The sequence below is a fragment of the Eptatretus burgeri genome, chromosome 14, assembly GCF_056783735.1.
Source record: "Eptatretus burgeri isolate ZD-2024b chromosome 14, Ebu_testis_v1, whole genome shotgun sequence".
NCBI classification, from domain to species: Eukaryota; Metazoa; Chordata; class Myxini; order Myxiniformes; family Myxinidae; genus Eptatretus; species Eptatretus burgeri.
In genome coordinates, this window is record NC_140974.1 from 22,172,754 (window position 1) to 22,198,479 (window position 25,726).

Genomic DNA, 25,726 nt, shown 5'->3' on the forward strand with positions numbered 1-25,726 from the left:
TCAGGTCAAGCCAGAGACAGAAGCAACATGCCAACTAGTCGAGCCTTAGGCGAGTAGGCCTGACTTTAACAGGGACACAAATTCGAGAATTTAACACAACTTCGTACAGTGTGACACGTAATATTGGATGAAAACACAACCAGCAACACAGGAATGAAAATAAAACAGATAAACACACTGAACCTGGGCTGGGAAACTTAGTTTTAATGAGTGTGAGGAAGGAACTGCTTGAACCACCATCACATGGAAGGGACCGGAACCACAAGATATTTTGTTATGGTACGAGTGCAAATCAGGAAATGAAAGGTATTTTATTATGCTCCATGTGCAATAGGTCAGACACGATGTCGCTTCCTCCTGTGAGAACCATTGTAATCACTTCAGCCATTATTTTGCAAGGCTGGTTGATACAACCAATAATTAATAAGTCCAATTCGGTGGTTTTGCGATTTTGCGATTTGGTACTTTTGTGATCTATTCTGGCATACTTTTCAGTCTTGGTAGTTATGAAAACACTCAAGAATAAAACGTGTGGCTTTTAAAGGCATGACTTCACGCTATCGTCACTTTTCATCATATCAATTTATTCACATCTTATGGGGCGGATATTTTCCCCCCCATGACATCCCTTCATATGGAATGGAAAACTACCATACTCCATGATATACAGTATAATACAACTGCTATGTACTACTATGTACCACTAGGTACCGCTATATGCTGTTACTAACCCCTATATGTTAATACAACGCTATATGTTAATAACTATGTACCGCTAACCCTAACCCTAACTGTAGACTACCGTATACTACTCTTACGATGCAGTGCTACTCTTTACTACTTTGGATTACATAATAGTACTCTTTACTACTATGGATTACTGCTACGAGAGGCCACTATACGTGACTCTATAAAACTGTTATTGGCCAGGAATCAGGTTTCGCCACGAGGGGAAGTGCTCAAGTTCCTCCCAAACACCTGGTCATGAGGCCGCCGACCACAGATAACTTTGTGGTCCAATGGGCTGTAGTTCTTCCACCGTCGTAGCCACTTGACTTAGATTACAGGTCTATCAGGGTTATGGTTCGATGTTTTCGTGATACCTTTATTTTAACATGGCAACATAACTCGAGGCCATGCCCTCGGAGCCACACCTGGTGATCTGCCGAGTGGAACAGATGTGTGCAGCACCGGCTAACAGAGCAAATCAGGTGCGGACTATGCTGAAGCAATGGAAGAAAAGACACTACAAACTGGGTACATTTATAATAGCATATAGCATTTCTTTAAAGAAAGCATGAGGAAAAGCATGTGGCACATTTAAAACAGGTTTATTTACAGGCATTCATTCGTACAGCATAGATGTGCAAAATTGGTGAGGTGCGGCAAAAGAAGACAATGCAGAGCTAACCCGATACTAATACTTACAAACAACCTTAATTATGCTAACAGAACAGGTGGCATCAAAATCACTCCGTGGAAGGGTAGATTTCAAGAGAAGACAAGAGAAAGTTTGAGGCTTTTATGCCCTCTGCCCTCACCTGGCACGAGCTGGTGAGCCCAATGCTTTCCTATGCTGGGGAAACGAAATGGAGAGGGGACTGAGATAGAGGGTTGTTGCTCTGCAGCCTGGTTATTGTTCCACCTCATCCTGTGGCACTCTAATGTGTCCTGTGGTGCTTTATGTTGAACCCACCACCAGAACGCGCATCCATAATCAGGCCGAAAAGAACCTCAAAGAAAACCTCTGAACTATCTCCTGAATGAACCTCATGAAACTGCAATGAAATACCTTCCAAAAGAACCTCACACAACCTTCTCTGAAATGTCTAAAAGAACTGTCCAAATAAACTTTCTGTCTAATATCTAAAATGATTCTTTGAATCCTCCTGGAAAACTATTTTTAAATGCTCTGAGCAGGGAGGAGCCAGTATCCCCATCAGGCGTAACCGTGCCATGCTGCAACCATTGTCTGCTCTTTGTGTTCCGAGCATGCTGTGTTAATTGGCTCAGACTTCATCTGCGTCCCCAAGTCACCTGCTCTGCTTAGCTATCAGAACGGAAATTGCTCAATTCATCTTCAAGGCGGGCCATGGGGTCGATTTCCTGTATTAACATCGGGGCAGCGTGCATCACTCCCCACTGGTAGCGCAAGTATCCTGGAGTGTCGCGGATGGTTGCCGCTGACAGGGAGGAACAACAGAAATGCCAGCGCAAGCTTGGTTGAATTATGGTTCTCCGAGCCGGGGCAAAGCAGCACCCCAAGTAGGTGCGATGGTGGTTGCTGTCATCAATGAAGAGCGAGTGGTTGAGATGCTGGTTGGTGTGATGTAACCAAATTTGAATGTAAAATGTATATTCATGTTTTGCTTCATGCATATTTATGTTCCACCCATTCCTTGCTTCATGCATATTATGTTCCGTCCATGTGTGTGGCGTCATCTTTGCTGCAAGGAGGCAAGAGTGACTCTTACCCAGTCTTGCGGGACGTGTGGTTTTGTGGAAAAGGCATGGTTTTTACCATTGCAGTTGGAGCATTTTAAAATACAGAAATAATGGTTTAAACCTCTAAGTGTTGGTAAGCTTCCTGGAGCATTCTTTATTCAAAGAATCAGGACATGTAGGCCTTTCCAGGATAGCTGGAGGGGTATTTAGAATGGCGCTGCAGTAGTCAAGCGATGGTTGAGGCTGAAGTGGATGGCGTGCAAGCAAAGCTATGTGATGGTTGTTGGTTTTGTGGTGTGGAGGTAATTGTAGTCTTGTGGTGGCAGCATGGTTGAAAGTGGAATGGCAGTTGAGTTCCAGTGTGATTTGAATGGGGTTTTGGCAGCATTTGCTAATGACGAATTCAAAGCTAGAAAAATGGGGAGCAAGTGGGGAAAAACATACCTAACCCCACACAACGGAGATCCCCTTTGTAGCCCACTAAACGGAGGGAAAGGACTGTCTGGATCAGTTTAAAAGTAATAATCTACCTCGGGATCTGCTGTACAGTGGTTGCCATTGCTGGGGGAGTGACGGTTCACAGAACCGTAACAATACTATATACCACTATATGTTGTTATATACTACTACTTCTGTTATTGCAAATACACTGCTATTACTAATATTTTAATTAATTTTTTGTTTGCCCTTGTTCTCCCCACCTTTTTGTGGGGTCACTTGGGCAAGGTTTTTAGGCCAAATCTTCAACAAACCATTGGCCAGGTTCGACGTTTGGCTGAAAGTGGCAGGAATTTAGGAATTAGTAATTTATTTGGGGTTTGGGGGTGATAACTCTCCTACTCTTCATGAATGACACCTTGAGATACTTAATGTCGCCCATTTAATGTGAGCAGACGGAACTCTCAGTTTAGCGACCATCCGAGGAACATTGCACCTTGTGATACAACGCCATGCAGGTGAAACGCCGGAAGGTTTATCGTCAGGTCGAGAATCAAACACAAAGAGACAGCTCAAAGTTAGTTGGCTGAACTATCCTGTCAGGTTCGAGATGAGAATGATATCATTGGTCTATTTTTTCGGGTACTAGCCTGGTTAAAGAACATAATTCCCTTTTTGAGTCATAGTCTGACATTAGGACCCCATATCCACCGAGGCTTCTCCACGAGTCTCGATTACTTTTCAAGAGAGAAGAGATCTGATAACATCTGAAGAGTTAAGCCTTTTAGAAGGATAAAATAATGGTATTCAATATGTTTCTCTATACCTGTAGTTCCAATAATTTACTGGTTGGTTCGAAATGATGCCAGCGAGCAGTGCTATGTCGATGCCTCATGGGTATCACCACTTCACATCACCACTTGAGTGTAATGGTGACATCGGTATGGGCTAGTGTCACAATGACTTTCCTACAATAGGACATCTCTGCGGACATGATAAAAGCTATCACAGGAATGCGAGTTTCAACAAACTCCAATTGCGAGCAAAACAGGTCACACGTATAACAACTGGAGTAACCTTGGTGGTGGGAGAGAGAGTCTGGTTTTTTAAGTGCTGGGAAGGTGATGGAAAACACGTGTTTGGCAGAGGCGAGTGTATCAGGAAGGTTCAAACAGAAGCACCCATACACAAGGGTTCCCAGAGTATGCTATAAATTACATCTTTTCTTTTTTCACTGTCAATTGAGCTCCAATTTTTTTTTTCCAAAATACTGGGATTTTCCACATCCCAGTTTCTTACTCAAGTTTGTGTCACTGACTTTTATGTTCGCTTTCTTTGGCGTCAGTATATAGGCCGACATTTGTAAGTTTCATTGGTATTTGGAATGTTAAAACTTTACGAGTCGGCAATTATTTGGTCAATCCATGTGTCGCTCTTATTACCGGAGAGCTTTATGGTCGTTCACCATTTCCTTCTGTGGCTTTTACATTGAATCTAATTGTCCTGGCATATAAACTAATGAATCATTCATTTCCTCTTACAATGTATGTGATGTAGAGGCCCATTTATATTACTCCAATGGGCCGAGCAAGACCAGGCCAAGCGATGTGATGAGGCCAGCTTGTTTAGTGTTTATTTAGGGAGCGACGATCCACGCTAGCGCTCACCTTCAGCATTTCTTTTGTACATAGATGAGCATGATAACAGGTGTCCAAACATGATGACAAAATTCCCCTAAGTGTTGTTGGGCAAATCCTTGGCCTGGGCCGAGCAAATGGCCTCCTTGGTTGGCAGCTCATTAGGGTTTCTAGCACATATAAATAATTGCAAGCGGCCTAACTGGAAGGTCCTAGTGGTCAATTGAGTACATCAACACCTTTTTTTAGGTAGCAGTACAAGGAGAAATAGAGATCTAGGTAACGAGGTATGACTGTTTTGAGAGGTATTCCTTGGGAAGCACAAAACAAGTTTGACCAAAAAGTAAAAAAGCTCATGAAGGAGCTGGAATACAAAAAGCTCATGAAGGAGCTGGAATACAGGACTGATCAGAACGCTACGTTCTTAAAAAGTGCGAAAAGGAACATCAGAAATAGAAGAGGGAAACACCAACAGCTGGAAAGGGAGAAAATAGACAGAGACTGACAAACGAGGGACGCAGGTAAAGATGAGGGAAATGGAGAATGCAAGGGGTGGAGAAAATGGATACAGAAGCAAAATTTTGGGAGGGTGGTGGTGATTTAATGGGTGTAAGATCATGATTTTGGGTGGGGGGGATCATCTGAGTTGGTAGTGAACAGCTGTCTTAAAGACCGGGAGGGAAGAATGAGAATGAAGAGTGTGGAAGCTTGTTTCACGCGTGGGCAAAAAACAAATGAGGTGAGCAGTGATTCTGGATTTTGGGAGTTTCACCAGAAGGCAACCTGTCGAGGTTTGACAGCAAGGAGAGGTTGCAGAAGCTCAGATTCCGCAACTGGTCCAGATAGCATCAGCTCACGTGTCCTAAACACCTGCTCCTCTGCTCTTGCTCACCCTCTCTCTGTTATATTCACCCTCTCATTTGCTCAAGGTCATCTGCCATCTGCTTGGAAATCAGCAAACAATACAGCTCTCCATAAAAAGGTACAAAAACAGGTCTCTGCAACTACAGACCAGTAGAGGATAAATTGGGTTTCTGAGGCACCCATTCAAATGAATGGGGAAAAAGGGAAAAACTTTATTACTCAAGCCCCAAAAGCCCAAAAGAGGAGAGTGATTTTCTCCCCCTCCCATACAAGCAAATGTAAAATTGAGACTGATTTTCTCCCCTTCCCATACAAGCAAATGTAAAATTGACACTTACTGATTAAAGCACTTCTTCCCTTTCATATTTTCATTCCACTTAGAGCGAACCAATGAATATTTGCCAATGTTCTACTTTGGGGAATAATTTAATGTTCCTATTACATTCATTTCCATCGAGTATATTCACAAATATTTCTTTGGAACTTGGTTCTTGGTTTAAGTGTCTTTGTTGAGCAGAAATGAAATGATAAACTTCTCTCAATGCTCTTATTTGACCACCTCCTGAGCCACACACCATTATGAGATTGTAGTAAATTGTTTTTCCATTGTTCAATTGATAACCATCAAAGTTTTCAGTCCATTCAAGGATATTAACTTTTTTCTTTACATCCTCCAACTTATTTGTAATTAAATTTATCCGCTTATTTGTTTTATCTACTTTTACCCCGGTTATTTCTTCAATCAGACTTTTTTGATATTTCTCACATTCGTAATGTTTCCCATTTAAATACCAAGGCTGATTACATCTCCACTCTTTGGTTTGATTATTGCTTGATTCTATCATTTATAAATCAGTAAATGATGGCAGTAACCTGTTAAAATTCCCAACCCAATATCTTAACACTTATCCTTATAACCATAAGGGAGACTATTGATTCCATTCTCTAAAATATATCTTTCATCATCAAAAGCTCCTAATGCTTTCTTATTTATCTCTTCTGGATATAATTGATGTTTATAACTTCTTATTGTATTCATTTTTCTGTACTCTTCCGTCTTTAAGGTTAAACAGTTGTAATAATGTTTAAAATTTATTGCTTCCTTGATTATATTTTTATTTATTCCCTTTAGCTTCTTATCTTTCAATGTTATTATTATCAATATACGTAAAAGCATAAGACTTTGATCTCAATCCTATAAATTCACACATGACCTTCCCACCCAATTCATCTTTAAACTTACCAATAACCTTTTTATTCTTTGATGAAAACAACACATCATCTGACTTATAATTACTTGTATCATATCTGTCAATATTATCAATCATATCCTCATATACATCATTTGTCTTAATTTCTAATATAAACTATCTGTATCCATATATAACAATGACACATTATCCTTGTACTATGATTTTAAATTATTGTAGTAATAGTCATACATTATCGACTTTGACAAATCAAGAATTGATGTTCCTATATAAATAGGTTTATCCATTTCAATACTCTCTTTTTTCAAATGAATAGCACAAAAGTTCTCTGAAAACACCTCCGCTTGTTCAAAACTTCGTATTTTGATTAACTTTGAAGCCTGTTTCCAAGATGTAGCAAGTCTTATGTTTTGTCGATTCCTAACATTTTCCATCGTCTTTCCAAATACAGCATTATTCATTAATTTATAGAAGTCCTTCTCAAAATTTGTTTTTGCTTCTGTTCTCCTTTTTCTGTTAAAATCAATATACTTCTTTAACCAATGACTTTGTTTAAATTTCAAAATTCGATGAATTTTCCTCACTCCAACCCAGCAGATAAATATTGTCTCAAGTTCCTTTGATGCAAAACATAACTTTCTTTGTCATTTAATGTTGTAAGTAGTTTTTCTGGAGATTTACCTTTTATATTAAATGACTGTTGGTAATCACAACCATTCTTTTCTTGGACTTTCTTTAACAGGGGCATAAGGTAGGTCTTTATGTTTGTGATGAAGTTCTTCTGGATATTTTAAATCAACCTCAAAATAATATCCAACTTCAGCTTCATCCAATTCTTTTTGAGAGGAGACAACAATGTCTTGTAAAACTTTTTCATAATGTTTTTCTTTAACCCATTTCAGTTTCCCATAAGGTAAAGATTGAGACATAGCCCACCCATACAAATTGTTGGCTTCATAATACAGGTAAGATATATATATATCAGGTAAGAGTTGTCCTCATTCTTATTACTAGTACGTGCCCGTAAAAAAATAAAAAAATAAAAAATTAATAAATAAATATTCAAACCGCGAGCAACAAACAACAACCACACAGGCCGTTTCTTCTCTCTCGTGCCCGTACGTGCGTGGCCCGGAAGTTCGCATATTATTCGCAGTTATGATAATTCGCAATTTAGTTTTAATACCCAATTATTCAATTAGCGCCAACATATTTTACCTTTTCGCAATGTCATCGCAAGGAAAAACAAAAAGAGAAGAGAAGAGAGAAAAAAAATTACTTCCTGGTTTGGAGCATACCAGCACTCTGATGTTACCGAAATTTATGCACCGTCTAATATGAAAACGATCATAACTTGGTGCATTGTGTTTATCTATAAATGCGCATAAGAAATCGAGAAATTATTAGAATACACGAAGTCATCATTATCTGGAAGCCCTACGTTGTAACCTGTAATGGGGAACGCGGCTGAGCTTCCCTTCCCCATCAGCCACGCCCACGCAACGTCTCTTGTCATTGGTTTAGTAAATAAATGGCCATAACTTGGGAAGCACTTGTCCGATTAATATCAAACCTTGAAAAGGCACATCCTCAGGTCCCCAGCAATATACCTGGCAAGTTTCAATTAGATTGGACCAGTGGTAGTCGAGAAACAGTGGTCACACACACACACACACACACACACACACACACACACACACACACACACACACACACACACACACACACACACACACACAGATTGCTGGAATTATAGATAGATAATCAGGAAGGTATTTGTTATTTGCTTTAGCATATCTCTTGGAACATACTTGAGATATTCCTCCTCTTTCAGCCTTCTCTATCATTAAAAGTATATCTATATCACTGATTAATTACAAATTTTGTTTTGTCATTTTTAACATACCACTCCAAGCCAAACTCACTCCAAGTGAGTGGAGGATAAATGGGGCTTCTGAGGCAGCCATTCAAATGAATGGGGAAAAAGGGAAAAACTCTCTGACTCAAGCTCCAAAAGCCCAAAATACGACACTGATTTTCTCCCCCTCCCATTCAAACAAATGTAAAATTGAGACTGCTTTCCTCCCTCTCCCATACAAACAAATGTAAAATAGGAGGCTGATTTCCTCCCTCTCCCATACAAGCAAATGTAAAATTGAGACACTGATTGAAGCACTTCTTTCCTTTCATATTTTCATTCCACTCAAAGAGCGAACCAATGAATATTTGTCCATGTTCTCCTATAGGGAATAAATAAATTTTCCTATAATATTCACTTTATCTCTTCAAGCATGAAAGAAAGGGCTGTTTGGGTTAGTTTTGTAAAATTCGGTTTTGTAAAATGTAAATCCCTCATTCGGTTTTGTAAAATGAGGAAGTGTTTTTGGATCACAGTCATGCCATGAAAATGAGGAAGTATTCTGTGCCCTTGTTTCTCGTGGTTATATTTTACATCATCAGAACATGAACAGAACAAAGTTTAGTTGAAAACAGCTTTTAAACGTAGGTTTTATCAAAATCATTTAAAGCATTTTCATTTTCGTGTTAAAATGAGTCAGACTGCTTGAGAACGGCTGCCTCACCCAAACCAAGTCATTTCCTTTGTGGAAACACACTCTGGAAAAAACATTGTTATGTAATCTCCCATTAGGTCATCAAGTTCTGTGAAGACCATGTTTATAAGCCAGGCATATCTCTTGGTTGAAAATCTCTGCTGTTTGACAGTTTTTTCATTAAACTCCGCCATCTTCGAAGATGGATGGAGGTAACTGTTTTCACCCCTTTCTGTTTGTTTGTTTGTTTGTTTGTTTGTGAACAGTATTACGGAAAAACTCGACGGATTTTGACGAAACTTGGTGGGGGGGGGGTAAGGTATGGTCCAAGGATCATGCCATTAAATTTTGGACTTGGTTCCCCCCCCCAAAAAAAAAAATTGCTGGAGAATTTTTTTTTTTTTTTGCATTTCTACATGTTTTGAGTGATTTCCAACCCCCCCCCCCCCACCCAAAAAAAAATTAAGAGAAAAATTTTTTTGTTTTGCATTTCTACATGTTTTAAGTGATTTCCAACCCCCCAAAAAATTGTTACCCCCCAAAAAAATTTAGAGAAAATTTTTTTGGGCTTTTTGGCTATTTATGGAACATATTTTAAGTGATTTCCAACCTCTCCCCCCCAAAAAAAAAATGTTAGAGAAAAAAATATTTTTTGCAATTTTTTTTCAACAAAATTTCGATTTTTTTTTTGCATTTCTACATGTTTTAAGTGATTTCCAACCCCCCCCCCCCCAAAAAAAAAATGGAGAAAAGAACTATAACTCTGTCAGCACTGTTGACATCATATTTAATGAATAAGATATAAGGTTCACTTGAGTGACCCATCAGTATTGGCGGCGGAGGTTTTGCACTCTCCCGAGTGCTCCCCCTCTAGTTTTTCTCATCTTGTCCCAATGGAAAATGACTGAGACATGAACTATCTTTCATCTGACGAAGAAGATAACCCATCACAATATTGGTAAGTTTGTGTGTGTATATTGTAAAGTTTGGCTTCCTCTTAGAATGATGGTGAAGCAATTGATTATTAATTAAATCATGATACGACTAATAATTATTGTATGTCTTTTTTCCAACAGGTTGTCCCCAATAAGAACATCGTTAATAACTGATGTTGAAAATGAGTTATTTAAATATCATGAGGATTGGATAAAAATGAACGACTTCCTTGAAGACATTTATTCATTTTGAAAAAAACTGAATTATATTATTGTTGACTGGAAAGGAATTTTCTCACGTCCTTTGATCCCGAGTCCAAGGTGAGAAATTATCACTTTGTCTCTGTCTTTCTGTCTCTCTGTCTCTGTCTGTATGTCTCTTTGTCTCTCTATCTATCTGTCTCTGTCTTTCTGTCTCTCTGTCTCTCTATCTGTCTCTGCTTGTATGTCTCTGTCTCTCTTTCTATCTTTCTCTGTCTCTCTTTCTGTCTCTGTCTGTCTGTCTCTGTCTCCATCTATCTCTTTCTGTTCTCCTTATACACAACGTTTTATTTGGTATGGTGGTAATTAATTTAAAAGCAATACCACAACTTGGTGGTAATTTTTTGACTACTTGCTTTTTATTTTCAGCATTAAAACTGAATCATACATGGGTGGTGATGAATTTCGCAACCTTGAATGGGAAGATGTTGAAATTCCACGGGGTGACGATTCATTTCAAACTTGTTCCAGTTTAAATGCTCATCTGCATGAAATGGACACAAAACTCGATCTTCTGGAGGTAAATGTTATATTTATTATTTTATTAATTTCATAATATAATCATCTTTATATACCCTAATTGTTCTTCACTCTGTTTTGAAGAGAATATGTTGATTGAGTTTCAAAATCACAAGACATCTGAAGCAGACTCCTGGGAAAGATCGTTCATTCTCGCAACTGAATATTTACCCAAAGAAAAATGTTTAATATTTTCAATCTTGATGGATTATATTTGCTTTGCTTTCAATTATTTAATTCTTAATTATAAAAAAGAATAAAGGAAGTGCAAAGGAGCAGGAGGGGGGGGGTAGGTGTGCTCCCCCAATTGACCCACCACCCCCCCTCATCCCACCCCCTCCCCTCCCCGTGTGTGTGTGGGGAATGGTGGGGGCTGGGATGAGGGGGTGGTGGGTCAAAGGTGGGGGCGCACGGGGGGGGCTTGTGTGGGTGGGGCTTGTGTGGGGGGGGGGGGCGTGTGTGGATGGGTGGGGCTTGTGTGGGTGGGTGGAGCTTGTGTGTATGGGATTTGTGTAGATGTGGTTTGTGTGGGTGGAGCAATTTTTAAAAATTAAATAAACGTGTGTGGGGAACGAATTAACGAATCACTAATTATGTGAATATGATGGATGTGGATGGTGTTCGCATGGGTGGGGCTTGTGTGGGTGGGGTTTGTGTGGATGTGGTTTTTGTGGGTGGGGCTTGTGTGGGGTGGGGTTTATGTGTGTGGAGCTTGTGTGTATGGGGATTGTGTGGGTGGGGCTTGTGTGGATGTGGCTTTTGTGGGTGGGGTTTGCGTGGGTGGGGCTTGTGTGGAAGTGGCTCTTGTGAATGGGGCTTTTGTGGGTTGGGTTTGCGTGGGTGGGGTTTGCATGGGTGGGGTTTGTGTGGGTGGGACTTGTGTGGACAGAGTCAAAAAGGGGTGGAGTTAAAAAAGGGGCGGAGTCAAAATACATATATATATATTTTTTAATTTATCTTTGGCTTTTGCAATTGCTGTGAATAAAATGAACCTAAAATCTCTTCCCCTTCTAAATCATGTACCTTATAAGTCCAAGGAACTGTATCTATTACATCAATGATTTTAAAAAGCTCATTTGTCCATCGCTTAGAATATTCTTTTTCAAAATGAGATATCCACCTATGTATTCTTACTACATCACCAACTTTGAACTTAGGCTTTCTGACATGAATCTCTTTTTCATATTATAATTTTGAAAATGTTTCTGATGGTTTAGTATTAGTTGAGGTGTGAATCGTATCATTATACTTATCGACAATCTCCTGAATTAAAGACAACCATTGTTGAGAACCGAGTTGAGTGAATTTTTGATATAGTCTCTCTTTTAAAGTGCGATTGAATCGCTCAATAACAATCGCTTTTCCTTCATTCAAGGTGCTGTATAATATAATGTTGTTATTTTGAAGAAAATTCAGAAATGTTTTGTTGTACAACTCTGTACCCTCATCAGTCCACAATTTTTTTAGGTTTTCGCTTACTTTTATTACATATCTGTTGAAAGGCTAACATAAGAGTATTACCTGTTTTATTTTTTAAAGGGACAACCCACGCACATCTACTCCTCAAATCAATAAGGGTTAAAGCATACTTGTACCCCTTATCATTATTGAGTTCCATCAAATCAGTGGACCAGATATAATATACTTCCTTGGAATAAACCTTCCTTCTATGAAACTTTGTGATTATTGGTTTATGTAATTCATCAGCTAATTGCTCTTCAATCTTAATGACATCATTAGAGCATATCAGTTTTTTGAATTTCCAAGCCCAAGTTTCAATTTAGCACTGATCATCTTCTTCACGATGAATCTATCAACTTTTTCTCTCAAGGTTGGATTTTGTATCAGAGACAAATTATACAACATTTCTCTATCGGCTTCATGTTTTTCTTCCAATGTTGTGTTATTTTCATAATCAATATCGTGCCTCATGCACACTTCATCAACCCTATTGATAGTTTTTCTCCACGGTTTAGGATTGTCAACCTCATCTAATCTTTTATTCAAGTTTGTTCCTGGACCACAGAAAGAATACTCTGGAAGATGTAATTCCCCTGGTATTCCAGTAGTTGTAAATTTACTTCCTGATAAAAACTTTTGTATATCTACCCCACTTTTGTGTTTGGAGATAAATTTACTCTTTTTAGAGCCACACACCGAACTACCTCGGGATCAGTAAATCAGATGATTTATCCATGTTCTCCTTTAGTTCTTACTAAAGAACTTAGTTCTTACATTAGTTCGACACATGTCGAGGCATGTTACTTGTAACAGTTGTCGTAAGGAAGAATATTATCCATTTGGTTCCGAGAATGAGTTTTGTGGAAGCACGATTAGCAAACAACAAATAAAAGAATTTAATAAGGGTAAAATCAATAATGGTTTTGCCATAGTTTATATCATGAAAACACAAACAACAGGATTATATATAATAAGTAAAGAAATACAAAATGATTTAACTTTGGGAAGATGGGGAGGTATTTTCTGTCATTATATTAATCTGTCATATATTTCTAATACATAAATGACAGCAAGAAGGCTTCAAGAAAATTATAATTTCTGTGTCCAAGCATACCTTCAAGAAAAGGGTATTCGCTATTTTAATAAATATGTTCTACAACATAAGAATGAGGTATTTTCAATAAACGATTGGCTTTATACTAATGTTAAGAAACCAACAACTTTGGATTTAATTCAAATGTTAAATAATGAAAAAATGTTAAAGTTAAGAAAACGCAAGGCTCTTTTAGAAATTCAGAATAAATTTTATTGCTTTCCTGTTGTAAAAAAATATATTTTACATACAGGAATAACAAGAAATCCTGATGAATGCTATTATATGGGGTGAAAGTGATTCAATGATAGTGAGGGATGAGGAAGGAGTTGAAGAAACTGAGACAAAGGAGGAAAAGGAGAAGAGAGAGAAGAAGGCAATGGAGAAGAGAGAGAAGGAGGTAAGGGAGAAGAGAGAGAAGGAGGAGAGGGAGAGGGAGGAAAGAGAGAATAAATAAATAGAAAAATATGGAAGCCAGTGAGATTAGAAAAAGATTGTGGGGTATTACAGAAAATAAATAAATCTCAACGCACCGAGGAAGAAAACAAAGAATTGACAAGTCTATTAGAAATATTTGCGTCAAGACAATTAACATCAGTTTCAGGGAGAAGATATAAACGAGAAAGTGTAGATAAAGAAGAGAAAGAAGGAAAAGATTATATTATTGATGATGTTGGTGTAATTGACTTTAATTAAAGTTTTACATTTTTTTCTTAAATAAATGGAGGAGAGAGTGAAGATATTTCTGAGGATTATTTATGTTTTAAAAATTAAGATTCAAAAGTGCGTGTTGGAAAAAAAAAAGGTTTTCGCACTCTGTAGGAATTTTTCTCATAAATAAATGAGTTATTGTTTCAAATGTAAAAAGAAAACCAATACTAAAAATATCTTATATTTTAAAAGTAAAAGTGACAGGGTTATACAAAGAGGTAATGATTAGCATACCCGAAACTTAATTATAACCCATGAGTAACGTGTTGTAGGCACGTTACATGATCGTTGCACACACGTCGAGGCACGTTAGGCGATCGTTGACATACGTCGAGGCACGTTACTTGTAAGTTACTCATAAGTCGAAACACGTCGAGGTAATGCTTAGCGTACACAAAACTTATTTCTAACCTATGAGTAACGTGCTTTGAACCTATGTGTAACGTACCTCCAATGCATATTGACGTATGTAGACATATTTGAATGATGTATTCCGGATGACCACAGAACTTACTTGAACGTGTTTCTAATTTACAGCTACCGTATAATGGCGTATTGGCAGCGTTTAAACTAAAAAAACAACAACAATAACTTCCAATATTTCGTCACGTGCCGTTACGTCACGTCCGATTGCCTCTTCAGTTTGCTCACATCTTATTCTTAGTTCCTCCTCTGTGAATATTTTCTGTTTGAGGATATTGTCACGTCGACGTCGCAACTTAAAAGCAAATGTCCGAATATATTTTAAAATTCGTGATTGACTAAAAATAAAAAATAAAAAAATAATAATAATAATAATAATAATAATAAAAAACAACAACAACAACTTCAGATATTTCGTCACGTGCCTTCACGGAGCCAAGGAGAAAAAAAGAAAATGTGCCTTGACCGAGAAAATAAGTTTCGGGTGTGCTAAACATTACCTCGACGTGTTTCGACTTGTATTATGAGTAACTTACAAGGAACTTGTGTCGACGTGTGTCAACGATCGCATATCGTGCCTACAACTTATTCCCAGCGTAGCGGAACGTGTGAGCCATATGGCGAGTACGTCGTAAAATTTTCAGCATGCTTGAAATTTCACGACGTGCTAAACGTACCACGAAATATGACAGCGTACTTCATCGTTTTTCAGCGTGCTCTTAACGTATACACAACTTACCCATACTGTATTCGACGTGTGCCAGCATTTTAGACACATTTTTCATAGGTCGGCATACGCTGGCTAAATCGTCAAGGTGTGACTGAGATGTTGACACTTCCAATTCTCAGTCGGTTATGATTTAAATCGGCGTGCGGCAGGTTTTTAACAGGCTACGCCACGAGTTCGTCGGCGATACGTGCAGCGCGCTATGCCTAAGTTAGACTATCGTTGGGCATAGGTTGTGAATGCCGACAACAGGCTAAGCATTCGTTGATATAAGTTATCTATAAGACAACGAAACGTTCTGTGCCCATTACTAATATGTTATGCATACGACCAACACATTATGAATACGACCAAAACTTAAAAAAAAAACATCAAAATTTCAGCGTACACCAACGTTTTACATCCATTTTTATATGTTGCCATTGCTGGCTAAATCGTCAAGGTGGAAACAGCGCCTTTATAGCACCCGCTACATTTTCCACAGCAGAAGCAGTTGAACCAATTAAGTCTTTATGTTTAAGAATAGTTGAACCTATACCCATTAGAATATCAATTGTCCCATCTCCTTTTTTTCTAAATTGATGTCTGACACCCCTTTGTCACTTAGGTTTATAGTAGCCTCTACCAAGATACATACCTTAACCCTTGTAGTATGGGGAAAGGAACCTCCCATCCCCTGTCATTATTTTTTATTTTCCCAACTCGTGTTTCCTCACAATAACAATCGTATTTATTTATTGGAAAACTTCACGAAGGTGAAATTTGATGGATATAACTTCTCCATTAAAAGAAATCATACGATTATCTTGGTGGGTTATCCTAAAATTTACTCTGTGTATGGTTTTTCCTGACACAGACAGATAAATCAGATTTTTGGGTTCCATACTGAATTTATAACCAATTGGGGTTGAGTATGCGCTGAATGAAAATATTGTATTTGTTTTTATTCCATCATTATAAGTGCCATCAATCAAATCACAGTGAATTAAATCCGAGTTTATTCCTGAGGATATTTGAATAACATTATCACTGGAAAACGTCCCATTAGTTTCAATCTTTTTTGAGGAGAAACGCAATAACTCTCTAAATGAATTATCAATTGTGAAATCAACCTTGTAGTTCTTTTTACGTTTAATCGTTGATTTTGAATTCTGTTTTTGAATATCTATAACAATATTTTTTGTTAATCACCCTGTTCTTTCATAAGACGAGCAATTTCGCAAGATATTTGATAAATCTCATATGTTCCGGGTGAAACTGTTATCGTTTTGTATCCACTTCTCGGATTATAACTAAACTTGTCATTTTTCTCGGTGATATTAAACAAGGTATTATAAGTTTCCATAGACAAAAAAGACGCCTTGTATTCTTTTGTTGTGTCAAGTTGTGGGGGTGTGGGAATGAAGATGTGTGGTCGCTTGTTGTGAAATTAAAACAAAGGATTGTGCTTCTCATCTTATTTAATATGAGATAAAATGTCTTTGTATTGACATTTATTAATTATTTTCATGTTCATCAACTGGTCTAAAATGGCTGATGCTTCATTCAAACAATTGTTATTTTCAGCCTTCTTTCCACCTAAAGGCCCAGTCACACCTTGCCGTTTTAGCCAGCGATGGCAACGTATTAAAATTTATGTAAAACGCTGGCTTACGTTGAACTTTTGATGTTTTTTTTTTAAAGATTCAGACGTATTCATAGCGACTTGGTCTTATGTATAACGCATGAGTAACGGACACAGAACGTTTCGTTGTGTTATAGATAACTTATACCAATGAATGCTGAACCTGTTGTCGGCCTCCACAACCTATGCCCAACGATAGTCTCACTTCGGCATAGCGCGTTGCACGCATCGCCGATGATGTCGTGACGTAGCCTATTAAAAGGCTGACGCACAACGATTCGAATCATAACTGCCGTAGAAATGGAAGTGTCAACATCGCAGTCACACCTTGCCGATCTTGCCAGCATATACCGACCTAAGAAAAATGTGTCTAAAACGTTGGGGCACGTCAAATACGGTATGAGTAAGTTTGGTATACGTGAGTAGAACGCTAAAGTACGCTATCATACGTCGTAGTAAGTAGAGTACGTCAAGAAATTTTAAACATGTTCAAAATTTTACGACGTACTTGGCGTATGACACACGTTCCGCATGCGATGGGGATAAGTTGTACACACGATATGTGGACGCTTACACACGTCCACAAAAGCTACTTATAAGCCACTCATAAGTCGAAACACGTCGCAGCAATGTCTTTTTTTACGCGAAACTTATTTCTAACTTATGTTTGACGTGCTTTGAACCAATTCTTTACGTAGTCCCAACACACATTGACGTATGTAGACGTATTCCAATGACATCTTCTGGTCGACAAAAAAAAATAAATGAACGTGTTTCTAACTTACAACTGTCATATAAAGACGTGTTCCCAGTGATTTTGGGAATTGGTATATAAAAATGGTGTTCATAAAAGGGTAACCCAACAGTGTTTTCGAGTCCTTTTTGAGTTGATGTCCATGTCAGCAATAACAGTATCAGTATCAGTATTAGTATTAGTAGTAGTTTGTTCATGTTGGCAGTAGTAGGTGAGTGTGAGGGGGAGGGTGTGGGTTATGATGGATCGTCCTTGCGTCCGCGTGTCCACGGGTAGGAGACATCTTTGCACCATTGTTCGAAGTTCTTCGCGGCTAATTTTTTTATGGGGCTTTTTCAACAATGAGCTATAGCTTGTTTTTACGATTTAGGTCTATTCATAACGGGTTGGACAAATGCACAATGAACTAATAATGTGCAATGAGCGCTTCCATAACTTATAGATACGGTATACCAACGAATAATTATCGTGAAGCCGGTGTTCACAAACTATGCCCAACGATAGCCTAACTTATCCATATCGTGCGGCAGTTTATCTTTGCCGGTGACGTGGGGTTTGCTATTCATAGGCTGCCACTCAACGATTTAAATGGCTGCATCTCCACTATTGAAAGTAGATGCTTGCGCTCCACAATTGTATTTTTTTTTAAACTCAACGACTTTTAAACGGTAACACTCAGCTATTTTCATTGTTTACAATGAACGATTTAAATTGCTGTCACTTGCCTTTGTTTTTTGACGCTGGCGCTCGGAAATTTTAATCGTTTCTATTGAACGTGCTAAATCGCTCAAACTCCACTATTGAAAGTAGACGCTTGCGCTCCACAATTCGATTTCTTTTACACTCAACGACTTTTAAACGGTACCACTCAACTATTTTCATTGTTTACAATGAACGATTTAAATTGCTGTCACTCGCCTTTGTTTTTTGACGCTGGGGTTTGGAAATTTGAAGCGTTTCTTCTGAACGTGTCAAAATGCTCAAACTCGACTATTTTAAATAGACGCTGCCGATGGACAATTGGAATCATAGCCAAGCTAGACATTGAAGTGTGAACATCCTCGTCATGCCGAAGAAAAGTTTGAAGAATGCTGCAAATAAGTGTCCTGACCGTGGCCGTGGACGCTGACGCAAGGACGATCCATTATACCGATGTCTTTCAGCCTATGAGTAACTTAAAAGTAACTTCTGTTGACGTGTGGCAACGATCGTGTAACGTGCCAACAACACGTTAATCATAGGTTAGAAATAAGTTTTGGGTACTTTAAACATTACCTCGGCGTGTCTCAACTTATGATTAACTTACAAGTCGCATGTGTTGACGTCTGTCAACGATCGCAGACCGTGCATACAACTTGTGGCCAGCGTAGCGGAACGTGTGAGTCATACGCCGGCAGACGTCGTGAAATTTCAAGCATGCAAAAATTTGAGGACAACCGAAAAGTTCAACGTTTAAAGCCAGCGTACAACGACGTATGGCAGTGTTTTTCAGCGTGCTCTCAATGTTATCAAAACTTACCCATAACGTATTCAACGTGTGCCCCGTTTTAGATAAAAATATCAAAAATCGGCATACGTTGGGTAAAACGTCAAGGTGTGACTGGGCCTTAACAGCAATAACAGTCAATTCACTAATTGTGATGGGTCATTTGGAGGAAAACTAACACCTGAACCAAGGATACTTAAAGCCTGAATAATGTGTTTCTCCTTCTCATTCTTCCTACTTTTACCAGATAGATTAACCCTATAATTAAGAGAGTCCAGAAGATCAATATATACTCTATCATCATTATTTTTCATATCCAATGGTTGATCAAAATACTTTGATTCATCCCTCACAGTTGAACCTTGTCTTCCATCTTTTGTGAGAAGAAACATTAATCTCGGAGTTAGTTTAACAGGGGGTTGAGCAGAACTGATGAACCTCAATTCATCATTAAATATCAATACCTTTTCTTGAACAAGATGGAATATTGCTGGTTGTTCTGTTGGAATAAGACCTGCGATGGTTTTTGAATCTGTTGAATATTCATTGTTTTGGAGAGCATTCACAATATAATCAGGGGGTTGATTGATCTTTCAGTTGTTGAAATAATCCTTCCTCATATTTTAATTCTCCTATATGTCCCATTACTTTCTCCATCATTTGACTGAAATCTTTTAACATTTGAAGTTTTTTAGGAGTCTATTATATTGTGGGAACTGTGGAAGCATCCATAATTTTTTTCTTGGGAAGTGTTAAAAAGTGGTTAAAAAAATTTCACTTGTTTACTTTCAAATGCTTCTTCACCCGTTAGTTTCTGTGTGTTTCTTCTTTATGCCTTCCTGTTGTTTTACAACTTTTGAAACCAACTCTTGATGCTCCTTAAATCTTCTTGCTCTTTCTTTCGCATCCATTTATTCATTGGAAAATATCATTCACTGAATTATAAAGGTCAACAGGGAAATTTTCCTTTTCTTCATCATTAAAGTAGATATGTTCAAATAAATCTTTTTCTTTTAATATTTAATCAAATTCTTTATTAACATTAATACGAGTGGTAATTTCTTCTTCACTAATACTTGTACCTCTGCTTTTCATACGTTTGCGTTGAGTTTCTTCATCAACATCATAACCGAATGATAAAATCTAAACCCCATTTCCACTCAGATGTTTAATAATTTGTCTTATTCCTTCTGGATTAGTTTCTAATATCCCAAGACCACCAGATTTTAGTTTCCTTAACTCACTCTTGCAATGCGAATATTTTTTTGTACCAAGAGAAACCTCCTCAAATATTTGGCTTTCATTCCTCAATCGCATATGTTCCTCTACTGAAATATAGTAATAATCTTCACCTTTTACTTCTCCATGTCTTATTGCTCTCATTGTTGTCAATACAATGCGTATCTTGGGTGTTTTTTAAGCAAATGTAAAATATTCTCGTTTGTACTATACAAGAACCTTGGTTTATGAAAGTTTTTTTCCAGAAGCAGATTTACCCACAAGATTTATAATAATAGTTGTCATTTATATATGTAATTGTTTATAAAATAAAAAAATATATCCCTTAATATCTCATCTTGTTTAACAACAATATATTTATATTTTTCAGTCATGTGCTTCATATAATCCCCAAATTCATTTTACTCCATAATGTAGAACAAATGTCTCTCCAAAAATTGTTTATATCTATTGAATTTAACTTGAATGAAATAAAAGTATTAGCATTGTTTCTTATTGAGTGACGAGGAAGTTGAAAGTATGATTGACTGAGATAAATACAATTACAAAAAGAATGTCTCCCTCTTGTGTAGCAGCTATCCATTACCGCTTGGTTTCTCTCATTAACACAATCATCAAAGATAACGAGGTTCTTTTTTGATTTATCCAAATCTTAGGGAGAAGATATATGATCCGTATTATCACTAAGAATACAAGTTATCAGCTTTGATTTCTTTTTATATCTCTGTGTATCACAAAATAGTTGTATTATATCTTCAATGTTGTTATCATTTAGTTTGTTTTGAAGGTTAAATAAACCGATTATATGTTCTTTTTGAAGACCAGCATTAAAACCTTGTGAGAGTAGTTGATACTCAGGTTGAAAACTTGACTTTGTAAAAATTATTAAATTATCATAATCTAAAAAGTTGGGAGTAAGGAGCATCTTTAAAAGTAAGCAGGTTTTTCCACACCCACTTGAACCAACTATGAGACATCTTAATGAATTTGGAAGATTTTTATGGTTGTTAAATTTTATCTTATTTTCCCAAATGGATAAAAAAATCATTCATTTATATATTTGGAAAACAGGTCATTTAATTTATTATTGGCTTTTTAGAAACTTCATATTTTATCCTCAGTTCGGGTTTAATTTCAAGATAATCCATTATTTTATTTATACAATATCTTGTGTTGATATTTCCCTGAAAATGGCAATCGTGAATAATATATAACAACAATCCTTTGAACATTTCTCTAATACGTTCAGTTTCTTCCATTGTAAGGAAAGGTGTGTTATCACCCTCATACTTTACATTCATTTCTCTAATCAATCTTGTAAAGTAATTCATTTTTGGTGTGAATTGAAAAGAATTATATTCCTTTCTAATTTTTTCATTTTCATTAATTTGAAGATAATCACAGAATATATATTGTTTATAGGCTTTTGACTCTGTGTTTAATCCCACTCTATCACATGCAGGACAATTCTCAAATTTGTCATATGGAGAATCAGGGAATTCAAGGGGCTCAAGATCTAGTATACTATTCATTTGTATAAAGTAAAACTTTACTTCAAATAAAATTCATCTTCAGTATCATCTTCGGTACTTTCACAATCATCTATAAAACTACTTTCATAACTGTCATTTGAACACAAACTCTCAGTATCAGAACTGTCATCATACTCTAGTTTCTAATGTCATTGAGAATATTCCTAAATTTGAGAAAATGAATAATCTATCTGTTAATGTATATGGATTAATGGATACAAACAAAGTTCAGATATTAAAAATTTCAAACAACTATAAAAATGATGAAACACACATTGAGCTTCTCTACTTTACTTCAAAGGAAAAATCACATTATGCTTTCATCAAAAATTTATCAAGATTAACCAAATCACAACTATACAAGAGAAAATGTAAAACATATCCTTGTAAAGCTGCTGTCACACCTTGACGATTTAGCCAGCGTATACCGATTTATGAAAAATTTGTCTAAAACGCTGGCACACATTGAATATGTTATGGGTACGTTTTGTATACGTTAAGACCACGCTAAAAAAACACTGCCATAAGTCGTAGTTCGCTGGCTTTAAACGTTGTACTTTTGGGTTGTCCTCAAATTTTTGCATGCTTGAAATTTTACGACGTATGCCGGCGTATGACTCACACGTTCTGCTACGCTGGCCATAAGTTGTAGGCACGTTATGCGATCATTGACACACGTCGACACACGTTACTTGTAAGTTTCTCATAAGTCGAAACACGTCGAGGTAATGTTTAGCCTACCCGAAACTTATTTCTAACCTATGAGTAACGTTTTGTAAGCATGCCACACGAACGTTGTTTCAACTTTGCAACACGTTACTTGAAAAAGATGAAGACATATTTGACGTCTTCAGGACGACAACAGAATTTAATGAACGCGTTTCTAACTTACAGATACCGTATAATGGCGTATTGGCAACGATTAGGGGAATTGGTATATAAAAAGGGGCTTCGCAGGAGGAACCCGTCTTTTTTTAGATTTCGTGGTGAGTACATGTCCATGTCATTCCGAGAGATGGAGGATACGGCAACGCTGAGACGACAATACCTACCTGTCCTCGAACATCATCATAACCTCATCGAGTTGACACTGCAACAGTTGCGTGCCAATAGAGCCAGGAGAAGAAGATGTGAATGGAGGAGAAGGAACTGGGTGAGACCATGGATCAGGAGGCGACGCCATTACGGCATATATGACCAGAATTACGGCATATATGACCATTACGGCAAATCCAAGGATAACCAAGCATTATTATTAAATCATTTCAATAGTCCAGTGGAAGCGATTTAACTCGTTCAATGGAAACGATTTCAATTGCTGAGCACCAGCGTCCAAAAACAATAGGCGAGTGACAGCCATTTATTAAAAGTGAAGTTGCAGCCTATGAATAGAAAACCTCACGTAATCGTCAATGATACGCTGCCACGCTATGCATACGTTAGACTATCGTTGGGCATAGGTTGTGGATGCCTAAAACACGCGAATCAATCGTTGGTATAACTTATGTATAAGTTATCGAAGCGTTCTGTCTTCATTACTAGTACATTATGCATTTGTCCAAGTCGTTTTGAATACTTTTAAAACTGAAACAAAAAAATAGTTCAGCGTGGGAATGAGAAAAAAATTAGCCGAAAAGAACATCGAACAATGGTGCAACGTTGTCTCCTATTCGTGGACGCAACGAGGATCCATCATCACCCACACCCTCCCCATCACGCTCACCTACTACTACTGACATGGACATACTACTGCTACCAATTCTACTACTACTACTACTACTACTACTACTGACACGCTCACCGACTACTACTACTACTACTACTACTGACACGCTCACCTACTACTACTACTACTACTACTACTACTGCTACTACTGACATTGACATCTACTCAACATGGAGTCTGGAACGCTGACGGGTTCCTCTTGTGAAGCCCATTTGTATATACCAATTCCCCTAAACGCTGCCAAATCGCCATTATACGGGAGATGTAAGTTAGAAACGTTCAGTAAGTTCTGTGGTCGTCCAGAAGACGTCAATCAAATTCGTCTATATACGACAATGTGCGTTTGAGCTACGTTACAAATAGGTTCAAAGCACGTTACTCATCGGTTAAAAATTAAGTTTCGGGTATGCTAAACATTACCTCGATGTGTTTCGACTTATGAGTAACTTCCAAGTAACGTGTGTCAACGATCGCGGAGCGTGCAGAGAACTTATGCCAGCGTATGCGGAACTTGTGAGCCATACGTCGAGTACGTCGTAAAATTTTCAGCATGCTTGAAATTTCACGACCTACTAGACGTACCACGGAATATGACAGCATACTCCTAACGTATACACAACTTACCCATACCGTATTCGACGTGTGCCAGCGTTTTACACACATTTATCATAGGTCGGCATACACTGGCTAAATCATCAAGGTGTGACTGCGATGTTGACACTTCCAATTTTCAGGCGGTTATGATTTAAATCGGCGTGCAGCAGCTTTTTAACAGGCTATGCCACGAGTTCGTCGGCGATGCATGCAGCGCGCTATGCCTAAGTTAAACTATCGTTGGGCATAGGTTGTGTACGCCGACAACAGGCTAAGCATTCGTTGGTATAAGTTATCTATAACACAACGAAACGTTCTGTGCCCATTACTAATATGTTATGCATACGACCAACACGTTATGAATACGACCAAAACTTAAAAAAAAAAAACTCAAAATTTCAGCGTACGCCAACGTTTTACATACATTTTTATACATTGCCATTGCTGGCTAAAACGTCAAGGTGTGACAGCGCCTTAAGAGATGTCTCAACTCCTTTCATGCAAAAGAACGATCAAATCAACATTCGAAATATTGTCGTAATCATAAATCAACCATAATCAATTTACCAAAAGCTGGTTCAAACATATCATTCAAAGATTTTAACAAATCTACAAAACATCCGTTTGTGATATTGCTACGTATCTGGAACCCATCGCACACAACAGCCAGAGTCCTTATAGATCAGTTATATTGGTAAGTATGTGTTTCTCGGGAGGGTCCCGTCCTTTGTTTAATGGGTGATTAATTGTATGTGCGCTGTGAATTATTTTATAGTTAGGATTTTTACATCACCAACAACGATGACAACAACACTCTGGACGCGGAATTGTCCGCACTCTTCGCACGCTCGCCGGCATGCGGGCGTGTGCGGAATTCCATGCCCCAGGTGGTGTGTATTTGGCATCCAATATGGTCACGAAGCATTTCGTTCTGGCTTTGCGCCAAATCAGGGTATGCGTCATTTTCCGCCCAATGGGTGATGCGCGGACCACAGCCGGGGCGGTCCTTTGCAAGAAGGCGGGGCCGCGACATGCCACCCACCCAATGAGAGCAGGTGATGGGGGAGCGGACCATGCCCCAAAAAGCGACGGAAAAAGGATTGATGGGTGCGTCCCGTCTGCTCGAGTGCGCTTCTGTCTGGGTCTGCGGCTGACTGCATCCCGCACATCCGAGGGTCTCATCTGGCGCATTACAACAAGGGGTCGACCATCTCATCATGGGAGATCACCTCGTCTTGCCTCCTCTGGGTTCGGCTGCCCTGGTCCATTCTTTGGCGACTGGTGCTCTGGGAAGGTGCAGTCGTCCAGCCGCGCAAACGCGGCCAGGTAGCCACCACGTTCTCTTCCCTCAGCTCGTCTTCCCTCCGAGCTAAAGGGGCAATGAAGACCTCGCGGTCCATCTCTTCCTGGGGTATTTGTGTGAGCATGTGTGTGTGTCCGTTGGCCCCGTCTGATAAGTAGAGCTGTTTAAGTGTTTTATTTTCATATTACATT

The 25,726-nt window shown here is 38.2% G+C and overlaps 1 protein-coding gene across 1 annotated transcript in view; it reads left to right on the forward strand.

Annotated features, from left to right (window-relative positions):
• Positions 1-2,029: 2,029 nt before the first annotated feature.
• LOC147012777 (tenascin-N-like) overlaps positions 2,030-25,726 on the forward strand; it is a 342,994-nt gene continuing 319,297 nt past the window's right edge. The window contains exon 1 of the mRNA XM_085853955.1: positions 2,030-2,265. The gene's annotated coding sequence lies outside the window, so the exon portion shown is untranslated. The remainder of the gene's footprint in view (positions 2,266-25,726) is intronic.